Source organism: Arvicanthis niloticus, chromosome 3 (assembly GCF_011762505.2).
Source record: "Arvicanthis niloticus isolate mArvNil1 chromosome 3, mArvNil1.pat.X, whole genome shotgun sequence".
In the NCBI taxonomy this organism is placed as follows: domain Eukaryota; kingdom Metazoa; phylum Chordata; class Mammalia; order Rodentia; family Muridae; genus Arvicanthis; species Arvicanthis niloticus.
In genome coordinates, this window is record NC_047660.1 from 104,511,129 (window position 1) to 104,523,462 (window position 12,334).

Sequence of the window (12,334 nt, forward strand, 5' to 3'; positions counted from 1 at the left end):
ATGAGTATAGAGTTATTCTACAAATGTCAGTTGGAAGGAATATAATAGGAGCCTTTGAATGACAAGGCATGGTCTAAGAGGAGGGCAAGACTTTAATTGTGTATCATTACCTTCACACTTAACTTTGAAGATAGTGAAAGCTTTCACTAATGACATAAAATTCCAAGCACACTTGTTTTTTCATTTGTTTGTTTGTTTGTTTGTTTGTTTTAATACATAAGTCCTTTATTGTCCTCAAAGAGCCCAAATTATACTTGTGATCAGGATCTTGTTTCTGGAGCTAAGAAAAACTGAGGACTCACTTGTCAGCCTGCTGCATGGTTTCCTTCTCAGACACATAGAAGCCATCCAGAAACTTTCTGATATCTTTGTTTTAACTGTTGTAGCTTGCTGAATCAGAGCCACTGAATTTGAAACAAGTTCAATATCATTTCCTGCAAGGATTAATTAATCCTTCTGAGCTTGAGAGACAGAACAAGCAACACCTGTCCTTATTCGAACCTTGAAGATATATTTTTCACCCAAGAAATTTCAGATTTCAACCAAAGACCCATTCTCCTGAATAATGTCATTGATGGGGAAGTGAGCATACACAGACCTCATCTTGTAATGGAAGCCCAGTGTAACACCCTTGATCATGTTCTGAACATGACTGCAGATGGTTCTGACAGTGGCTAGGTCCTTTCTGTTACCCCACCATTTGTCAACCCAGAGGGAGCCTTTTCTTTTTCTTTCCAAGAAGACTCAACTCTACATTGATGTGACTGAAGTCCCTCCGCAGAGTTCCCCTGGGGCCCTTCACAATGACTGTGCGCCCCTTCAGAGTGATGTCGACATTTTATGGAATGTTGACAGTCTGATTGCTGAGAATGGTCTTCAGTCTCGCAGTAGATGGGGCAAAGAGCACACAACTGTTTTTTTTAAGATTCTGTTGTATTCTCCATCAAATGCTTTTAGTATGAGAATACTTCAAAGGAAAAGTAATATCAGGGCACATGGGACACAAAAAAAAAGACTTGCTGCTAAGTGAGCAATTCTAAACAGCTATAAGACACTACACACTGGAGACAGTATCTAAGATGGCTTCTGAGTACTTTCCCTTGCTATCTTCTCTACCATCTCAAAGCAAGGTCCTATCATTGATCATATTCTAACAAGATAACATGATCCAGAGGAGATACTCATGGACGGGTAGTCTTAAGGATTAAGGAACTACATGTTCCATATGTCTACTCCACTTAATAAATGCATAAGCCTGTCCAAAGTATACAGCAAAACCCATAAAGTTGGAATGCAACATTAAGCCACTAACATATTATTATGATTTCAGAATAAAATATTCTTCATAGGCTCATATAAAGGTGGTCTGGTTGCCAGGAGGTAGGCTTGTAGGAAGATATTAGATTCTGAAGACTCTGGTTCAACAAAAGATAAATCTCTTTATGTGTTTACAATGTGCCAGTATTGATGAGATGTAATAAAGAGCAGGAAGTGGGGCTGGATTAGAAAAAGGTCACTGGGAATAAACCTTATTGGCTGCATCTTGGTGCGCTTTTTCTTATACTTCTTTACTCTTTTGCCTTTCTCTCTCTCTCTCTCTCTCTCTCTCTCTCTCTCTCTCTCTCTCTTCCTTTTTTTTCTCCTCACTCCTGCATTCCACTGTCTGTTTACCCTCTACCATAAACTGAGTAGTCTGCACCATATATGCCCACCACCAATGCTCAACTTCATCATAGGACCAGAATTTGCAGAGCCAGATAAGACCTGGGGGCAGAGTTTCATGAAACCCAAATCAAAGTAAATCTATAATTTACTAAGTTGTTTGGTCAGATGTTTTGTCACATTGGTAAGTCTGATAAACAGTAATCTGTATTCACTTTTCTCTCATTTTTTGTTTGTTTTTAAAGAAAAGTCAAACCTCATTGATTACCATATATTAGAGTCTATCTAAGTAACTAATGATTAGGAACACTCTGGAAATTTCTTTTTTTCTAGATGTTAGAATGAAATCGTTGTGATGGTTAATTTCAATAGTCAACTGCATGAGATTTAGAATGATAAAGGAAATTGTACTCTGGGCATACCTATGGGAATCATTTTGATTAGTTCAAATGACAGAGAATATCTACCTACTGTGGGTGGAAATATTCCTTGTACTTGGATCCTGAATTCTATAAAATGAAAAAAAAAGTCATCTAAGCATAAGCATCTTGACTCAGACATAAATGTAAGCAGATGTGTCAAATTTTTGCCATGATGATGGGATATAGCCTTGAAGTGTGAGCTAGAATATGCTTTTTGGCACCTTACGTTTCTTGATTAGAGTATTTCACCACAAAAAATATAAAGGTAATGAAGAAAAATAGGCTTGGTTTATGTCATAAAATTTTATGGGAAACGTGAGAAAATATCTGTGAAAAGTAAATCACTATGCAGAAGTAAATGGGTCATCTAAGTTTTAAATGGAGGAATGGCTGCCCTAAGAAAAAGTGAAATCAACAAAGTCAAAGCCGACTATTTATTCAGAACTTTTACCACTTCTTCACATTTTCCTGGACTAGATGGAGTTACTTATTTTAAGGTAGCAGTGTTAGTTTTTAATTATTTTTTGACAATTTTACTCATGAGAATAGTGTATTTACAATTAAATCATTTTCCACCCTCTCTTCCCATCAAATGCTTTCTATAATTTTCAAAGCCATAGCATATATGTTAAATATTACTACCTATTTTCTCCAAGATTCAGGACCAGCTAATTCTATTTTGTGTTTAAACTCCATCTTAGGTCCAGCTTGTCCTCACTTTGAACTTGTAAACTGAAAAAAACCCACAGCTTATTCCAGGAACAAAGGCACCCCCAAAGTAACAGCCACCCCACCCTTAATAAGAGAAAATGGTCAGTTTCATGGTCATGGCAAGTGACTCAAGTTATAGCAAAGTTTATGATGTCATCTAAAATTTCCTGTAAACTATGCTTTCTAAAATGCCAACCAATCATGTAACTGACAAGTTAGAAAGCACTTTACCCAGCTTAAACTGTATAAAAGATAAGGCTGACACCATCTGAGCACCTTCCATACCCATACACTGTGTTGGAAATGTTGGAGATGTCTGTGCTAGAGCTTGAATAGACTCTTTGCTTTTGCATGAAAGCTGGACTCCTGGTGGTCTTTGGTGATCTGGGAGACTCCAAGGTCTGAGTTTAACACAAGATTCTGTACTTTCCAGTATCTTAGGAAATAATATCAAAAGATGTCCTTCCACTGAACAAGGTATATGGTAGACACTTAAAATACTACTTCTTGAGTTTAAATGCTCACTGACATGTCCTCCAAGGTATTGCAGCCCTTACAAATGGCAATAGAATGGCTCTTGCATTTGACAACTAGGCTGCTCATCAAAACTGGAAAAAACATGTAGAGTAAAGTTGACCTTAGTTCTAGACAAAATACTTTATACTGGGTTGTGTGATCTATTAATATTAAATGGTTTAATAAATAAACCATCTTTCAGAATACATTGCTTTCAATTGAGCATAAGCCACATTGGCTATAAGACAAAATTCATAAGACTTTTAGGTTCCAAAAGACAGAGGCCAAAGCCAAACACTAAACATATAAGAGACACTAAATGAAGTGTGCCATCTACACTAAGCAGGATGCATTAGGAGGCAAGTGGTTCAGGGGCTGAAGAATCGAGGACATGAAAAAAGTAACAGTATAGTTAATGTGGCAGGGGATTTACTAAAGCTTCCAGGTTGCTGAGAGAAATCTACATGGTATCCAGGCTCTGCATTTAGTTTTATAGTCTCTGAATATGTGACTATAAAATTCCTCATTTTTATAAATTATATTTTTCTTGCCTGTGAATGAGAAAAAGGTATATTTATCTTCCAAAGATCTAGTAGGACAATAATGTAACAATAAATAGTGAAGCACAATGTTTCAAAATTAACTCTCAATTCTGAACATTGATGCTCCAAATGCCAGGACACCCACATTGATAAAAACAACTTTACTAAAGCTCAGAGCACATATTGCATATCACACAATAATAGTGGAGGATTTTAATACCCCACTCTCATCAACAGACAGATCATGGAAATAGAAACTAAATAGAGACACAGTGAAACCAACAGAAGTTATGAACCAAATGGATTTAACAGAGATCTATAGAACAATTCATCTTAAAACAAAGATCTTATTTTAAGCTCTTCACAAAAGAATTTATGTCTCTGTTTAATATTCTTAAAAGAGATGCAAATGTTAATTTCCTTCAACAATTAATTGACAAAAGAGGAGTAATTTTACAAAAAGTAGAAGAATCTCTCACTAATTGATATATTATATATGTTTAGAAATTCTGTATCTTGTGTTTGATGTGTTCCCCCTCCCCAATATTATGGTTTATTCTTTAATGCCTTTTAATTTGAATATAATAGCTTGTACTTTAGATTTTGGTTGCTATCTTGCCAAAATAAGTGTTACTGTTTTTCAAGTTTGATTCTCTTCCCCAATTATTTTATTTAAAGAGAAAGTTAAACTCGTACTTCTGGGTCAGAGCCTGCATTTTGGTTTAAGACTTGGGATATTTTTTACTTCACATTGAATATAGCTGAATACCTGAGAAGTCTGCTGATGGCTACTGGGTGAGTGCATCTAGCTAAGGCCTGACCAGCCCATTCAGAGCCTTGGACTTCAGACACAAAAATGAGTTTCTTACCCACTTGCTGGTGTAAGCTCTATCTAGGTCCTGACTATATTTGAATATTTGTCTTCAATATTAAAAACATAGCACATATTTCTTTCCACAAAAGTGCATTCTGGGAGTTAAAAACCCATGTGGATGATTTGTGTGTGCCATGCTAGCTCATACATTATTTGGATCTTATTCTTTGTGTCATCCATCTCACAGATTATAAGACTAATAAACATGCAAAAAAATAATCTGAGTTGAAATCATACAAACATTTGGTAAAATTTAAACCTTGATAAGTGTCTGAGTGTGAAACAGGAGCCATATTCCTAGAATGGTAACAAGGGAATGTGCTGTGTCACACCAAAGAAGTGGTACTTGGAAAGTCATTTGTCTTCTGGGTTTCAAATTCTTTGTTGCATGGCCAGTGCATCCATTTGTCATTATTTTGAGATTCTCAAGTAGATCAACATGTTTGGCAACAGGTTGGCAAGATTTTGTCTTAGAGCTGTTGCTTTAAAGGGAACCTGTCAGGTCTTAAAGACACTTAGGAAGGTGATAGGCTTCTGTTGACTCTGGTGTCAAACCAGTGGGATTCAAATTACACACAATCTGGTTTTTATTCATGGAGGATAACCAGATAAGAGTAATCCTTCATTGCTCTATTGGGATGCTTTAAAAAGTTTTTGTTTTAAACAGCTACATTACTTAATTGAAATAATGTTAAATTTTTAAATAAAGAAATATGTAAAGAAATACAGTTCTATTCAACATTTTTGTAGAAAGAAAACAAGAGCTAAAAAACTAAATTTATTTTATTATCTCAGACATAAACTCTGAAAGAAAAGGTACAAAAAAAAGTACGAATTACCTTATTTCGTTTCTCAGAGAATACAGAGCTCTCTGAAAAAGATAGGCCAAAGGTGAGGAATGACTGAAAGAATGTTTTCTGAGCACAGCAGGAAAATTGCCTGCATCAACCTGAAAAGGTTGTGACAATATTCACAAGCCCTCTGTAAGCTCAAACTAAGCAAAATCCCAGTGAGGTGAGAAGAAGTATGTACGGAGTGCCATTCCTCAGTAAGGTACTTCTCTATCATTGCTAGTTGGAGGGTGGTTGGAGAGGGAGAATCAATTTTCTTTAAAGGTATGGCTCTTGTAGGTCAATCAAGCTCCATGACAAATCTCACTGTCAAAAATTGTTGAGCAGCCCAAATGGAACTCATTTTCTGGAAGAAAAAAAAAGTGATGCAGAATTTGGGAAATATGGAAGAAAATGTATCCGGAAGGAGTTTGAGGGAACAAATGAATATTATCAAAATAAAGAGAGCTACTGAATTTGAAAAACTCGATTATGAAGACTTAAAAATGTTTATGTTTGAGCCAATAAATCTTCATCTCCATTTTAAAATTCAGAATTTATGAATATCATTATGAGCCTGAGCAACCTTTAGTACTCGTGGTAGTCATTGGAAATCACTAATTTAAAAGCTGTTCCAAATAATTTGGTTAAGTCCTAGAGACAGGAATAAGTATCTTACTTGATCTGAGTCTCCAATAACTGGTTTTGTAATTACATGAACCAGAATATACATATGATACATTTTTTATGAGTAGCCTATCAGCAGTATTTCTAATAATAAATTGTATTTTTTTAGCTATATTTCACAATAGTTTTATAATCTCTGCAAGGTTGCCTAATTCATTTTAAGCTAAGGTTTTTCCTTTCTCTTCTACCCATATGAAAGCTGTCAGGATCATTTCCAATCTGAAGAGTATTTGGAATCCCAGAGGAATGAGATGTTCTCTAAGCAATATTTTAAGGCAATAACAGAATCTGGATCAAAATTTAACTTCCTCCCAGATGTTGGATTTTATACTCAGTTGGATGTGGTCCATATGACATCCTTCAAAGTCTGCATCTTTATCTGTTTTATATATCACTCCAGGGAAAAAGATTTCTAAGCAGATGAAATGTGAAAAACACATGAGAAAAAGAAAATTTTGTAGATATAGCAGTATCAATTAAACTAAAATTAGTTGCCTTCTGTTTCTTTTCTGTTTGACCCAAAGTGCACGAAACTCATTGGTTGAATCTGACAGTTACCAGGTAGGAGAGATTCACTTTGTGTGTGTGTGTGTGCATAATATATATATATATATATATATATATATATATATATATATATATCTTAGGTTCAAGCAAAATGTAAACTGTATTAAGGTGGAGAAGTCTTTTCAGGCCAAGAAAGGGAAAAGCTTTCTTTTAAGGTACAACACAAATGTTGTATTCCATAGTTATGACAATACAAATTAATGTCTTTCTCAGGTGTGTATTTGTAGTTGCTGTCTATGTGGCTAAATAAAGAGCTTGCATTTCCAGTCTGATCTCTTAAACTTTCAACCCTTAAACTTAACTATATACTAGAAGTAAAGTGGTCTTTTCAAGTCTCTTGAATGTAGAAACCAAGAATTTATATTTCTACTTTGTCTCTATGAGAAAGTGAAGGAGAATTTGTATATCCTCAGAGGTAATCAGACAATTAACAAAATAACCAGGATTGGCATCTGCAGGCATCTATCTACCCTTCTGCACATTATCTCAGACTTAGCATCATCTGAAAATTGAGTGACAGATTAATTGTATAACTTACTACTGAAATGAGACACTTGCACAAGTTAAAAATTGTAGTGCTTATCACTAAGCTTAGGCAGAGTACTCACAGGGGAACATTCCGTGTCACAACTGGATTTTATGCATTAACTCACAACATGCACAGCCAAATGGTTATGAAGCACAAGTAACTATTGTCATTATTTCCTTCAACAAGCCAGTTTTCTCCCATTTTCAATCTATATATTTTACTATAATTCTCCCAGGCTTCTAATTTTAATCAAATTTCTTAGGCTATTTGTGGTGACCACAAATGGGTTGATAAATCTGAATATGATGATTATGAAAATTTTCTCAACTGTAAAAGACTTCTGAACAGAAAACAAGCAAAAATGTGCTCAAAAGCCAAAGGTACTCAACCTGAACAGATAATAATACAATCTCTTTTGTGTATGAATTCTTTCGCCATTATTCTTCTCCAAAAACCTCCAGAATACCTGTTACACTTAATTAGTTATTTGGATTACAAAAGTATAAGAATGGTGTCATGAATTTGAAAAGTAGTAATGGGGAGAAAACATGACTTGGGAGGGGGCTGCAAGAGAGTTAAAATAATATATTTATATTTCAATTAAACACCGAAACAAGAAATAATAAAATTATGTTCCAGAAGTTTCAGTGTGCATTGACTGAGAACTCCTATGTGTTATCCAGGAATGCCTTCTGTGAGATAGTCTTTCAGACCTTTAAATAAAGTATTTGATGTACTTTGAATAGATTTTTTTACAAAATAAAAGATACAAATATAATTTTATTCATCTCTAAATAAATATCAACTTTTGACAGCAGCACTTGTTGAATAGTCTATCTTCATTTTGTTTTTTTTGTTGTTGTTGTTAAGATTTTATTGGCTATTTGTAGTCTGTTGTAGTTCCATAAGAATGCTGCTCATTGCTTTACTTAAAAACTGTGAAACATAATATCAGAATTTGATAACCATTGCATTAAATGTGTAGATTAATTTGGAAAATACCAGTCATTCTCACAAAAGACTAATTTACTTATCAACATACTTGCAAAATTGTCAAGAAAACACTTATAAAGCAAGTCCAATATCAAATTAAAAAGATCAAACATTACATTCAAGTCAGATTTATCTCAGAAATGCAAGCTTAGTTTAACATATATAAATCAAAGAATATAACACAACATTTAAACTAATTTAAGAACAAACGCCACATAATCATTTCAATTGATGTTGAAAGGCATCCAGCAAAGTTTCACATATTTTCCTGACAAAAGTACTAGAGATGTTATGAATAGATGGAACATACCTAAAAAGCTTCAGGATATGATACCCTCTTCTATCTTACACCGACACCTGTGCTTATGTGTTTGCACAAACACAATTTAAGAAAAATAAAATGAAATGAAATCAAAACAAAACAAACAAAAGAAAACCTGGGAATGTAGCACAGTGTTTAGTATAGTTACATTTGCTTAGAAAATGTAGTGGTTATTAGAATGCTAAAAAGCTATTTTAATCTCATAATTGAAAAATAGATGTAAGCAAAACAATATAAAACAATGTGAAATATAAACTAGGCCATAAAAACAGTAGTTTTCTTAAAAATATTACTGAAAGATCCCCAAGAAAGGAGTCCCTTACTCAAGTCTCAGGATGTCACGGACACCCAATAATTCACAAGACACCAATCTAGATGCAATAAGCAAGAGGTATATCACGGGATCAACCAGCTGATGGTCGACTCATAACTCACACAGGAGCAGAGGAATTGACAAGACAGTCTGTTTAGGGGTGGTCTTATATAGGGGAACCCACAAACGAGGGGAGGGTGTGAAGGGATAACTAAGGAAACATAACATAAAAGCAGTGGAAAGTCTCAAAAAAGTCCCAAACCATAATTCAGTCAGAGTCACACAGAAACATCTTGTACACTCATCTTTTGCAAGAATATAACCTTGTCCAACCATCTGTACTTTGGGCCTTTCCCACCCACAGGTGGGTTCTCTTCCCTGGGGTCTGAGGAATGTTAATCAGCCTCTCCCTTCCTCTCCTGAATGTGAATCCAGCAAGTATCCTCTGACTCAGGAATAATGTACCCCTCCCTGAATGTAGAATGTGTACTGGGGCAGTGAAGACCTAAAATCTCACATTTAGTTCTGCTTTCTTGGTAGAACTAGTGAAACAGCTAGCCTGTATTCTTTTGCTCAAGCCTAGGGGTCACAAAAACTTTCTATATTTTTCATAAGTTTTCTATACATTTCATTACTTCTTTCTTACTTACCTTCTTTTTTTTTCTTCCTTCTGTTTCTTGTTATTTTCTCTTTTTTGTTTTCTTTGTTTGTTTGTTTGTTTGTTTAAAGAAAGTCTTCCTTTATAGCCCAGACTGACCTCAAACTTGTGATTTTCGTTGTCCATTCCCCAAGTGCTATGAACACATGTAGGTCATGTGTATGTTACCACACTTGGTAACAATACCAATGTAACAGTTAGATAGACATAAGTGAAATGAAAACATTGATGCATTAGGAAAACATAAAAATTAAAAATTTAAGCCATACTCTTTTAAAATTCAAAGGAATAAAAGAGAGGAAGAACATTATATTTTAAGAGAAGCTGAACAGGACCTTTACGAAAGCAATCAGGTTCAGAATTTCCCCAGAACCATGTTTTAATTTTCATGTAATCTGCAACTAGAAATGATATAAAAATATCAGTTGAATATTTGGAGACTAGAACCAGTGCTTACCAAATTTCTGGAGAAATTTAAAGCAGACTCACAGAAGATTACTATAAAAGAGCTTTCCCATTTTCTGTATAATTACCTTTGATATATTTTTGTGTCTTAGGGGAAAATGCCCATGAAATTTATAGAATTCTGATTACAAAGGAAGTTTTAGTGTATATAGCTTACTTTTACTTGGAAATTTGGCTAAATAGTGATAGAACCAGTTAGACCAAAGTTGAAAATGGGCCTTATTGAAAGAAAGCATACCTTTCTGTGTAAAATTGTCTAAAAATGGGAAATAAAGGACAAAGAAATCTAATAGAACAAAAGATATCCTTGGCTAGCTTTTTGCAAGAGCACACATATAATTTCATAGCAAAATCTATAACATGTAAAATATAAATTTTGGAACTTAAAAATAAAGAATAATTAAAACATTCTACTAATTATCAAAGAAAAATTTACAAGTAAATGAGTAAAAGCTTAACTGAACTCCATGGACAGAATGGGGAAAAAAATGAGAAGTGAAACCAAGGGGATACCCTGATTTGGATGACAGAAATACATTATAAAGACCACATGGAGAGAGGCATAGATCCTTATCAGACCCTACAGCTATAAGTTCAACAATATAAGCAGCAACTGTTGAAAGCATCTGCTAAGGCAAATTCTACAGTTAGAACAAGAATGAGGTTAAGAGATAAAGCATTCACAGAAAACAACCATGTCAATTACTACACCAGAGTGAGTGAACCTTCCATTGAAGTTTATTTTACATGTGTATTCACCATAGGAATTATCAAATCTCTCTTACTTTGGAAGTTCCTCCATACCTATTAAGATTAAGACATCTAAATTGTGATGCAAACATACTCCAGGAAAAAAAAAAAAAGATGCTTTTGAAAATTTTAAGCTCCCTAGGTGGTTTCAACATTGATACAATCAAGATACAATGGACCATGGTGACACATCACCCAGTAGAAGTTACAGTCAGTAAAACATTTGATACCAACTAGTGTGATCCAAGATCTATTGACAATTAGAGAGTTATGTTTAGAAAGATTTGAAAAAAATAAGGCACAGTGAAATCCCTACTGCCTAAGTTTCTCCAAGCTTTAGAAGAAGATAGTAGAGTCTTGCATATCCCCAACTACAAAAAATAATTTTTCTGCTCTAGTACAATGTGCAGAAACCATCTTCAAGCTTGTCACAGTTAAGCTTATGACAGGACAAACAATTTAGACACTTCCCAGCTCCAGTGGAGTCAAGGATATATTTGTATTTTTCCACTCAGGGTCCTAATAAGCCAATGTGAATACATAAAAGACTGGCTAGACCTGTAGAAAATGGAAAGAGATTTGTAAAAGGGGCCATGATTCACTGAAAGAATGATACCTTGACTCAAATAGTAGGTCAAAACAAAGAGTTTTATTCTGCAGAAGTTCAGCATGCTGAGGTCTCTCATTACCAAGACAGAAAGGCAACCAAGTAAGCTCATAGGCCTGATTGAAAGTATATTAAAGAATTCTGGGATAGGTGATTTTTTTTTTCTTGTTCCATCTCTTAGGACATTACATTGCTGAGGAACAGCAGCGTATGAAAACTGTGGTCTAGAAATTGTTGCTGAGGAAGTAGCTGAGGAAGTCTAGAAACTGCTGCTGACCTTGCCTCAGGCCAGGTAGCTGGCAGCTTCTGAGTCCTGAATTTGCCAGGACTTGCCCAGTTCATGGAAACAGAGATTTAGGCCTCGTCTCCTTAACTGTCAATTTGAAACCTGTCATGGAATCACCCAATCTCATCCCTTTCAGTTTCAAAAGCATCTCTGAAACACCTAAAGAAAAAAGAAAAAGTTATGATGGTATCATCTAACCAAAAGACTGGAATTTCCCTACCAAAAATGACTCTGATAAATAAAATAAGTGACTGAGTGAAAAGAGTTGGAGAAATCTCAGGGGAAGGGTATTGCTGAAGAATTACTGTTTTTGATGTTTTATTTCTGCTGAATGCATCTGTTACTGCTGAGCCAGTAGTAGGCTTATATGCCTGAGCCTTTTGTGCTTCACTTTGTTTATAGGGAAGAATAATGTTCCTTTCTCTGTAAATGACTCAATGATCTTCTATGCCACATTGCTAATCATATTGTTCCCTAAGCAGTACTAGATACATGACAATTTAAGTATTCTTGGTCAAGCAACACATGATAAAATATTAACTATTCAACATTCAAAGTTAGATAAATTCTCTCCTTCAAAACTCATATTTCAACCTTATT

The 12,334-nt window shown here is 34.7% G+C and overlaps 1 pseudogene; it reads right to left on the bottom strand.

Moving 5' to 3' along the window:
- Positions 1 to 298: 298 nt before the first annotated feature.
- On the bottom strand, positions 299 to 5,795 carry LOC117705694 (large ribosomal subunit protein uL6 pseudogene; annotated as a pseudogene).
- Positions 5,796 to 12,334: the final 6,539 nt, after the last annotated feature.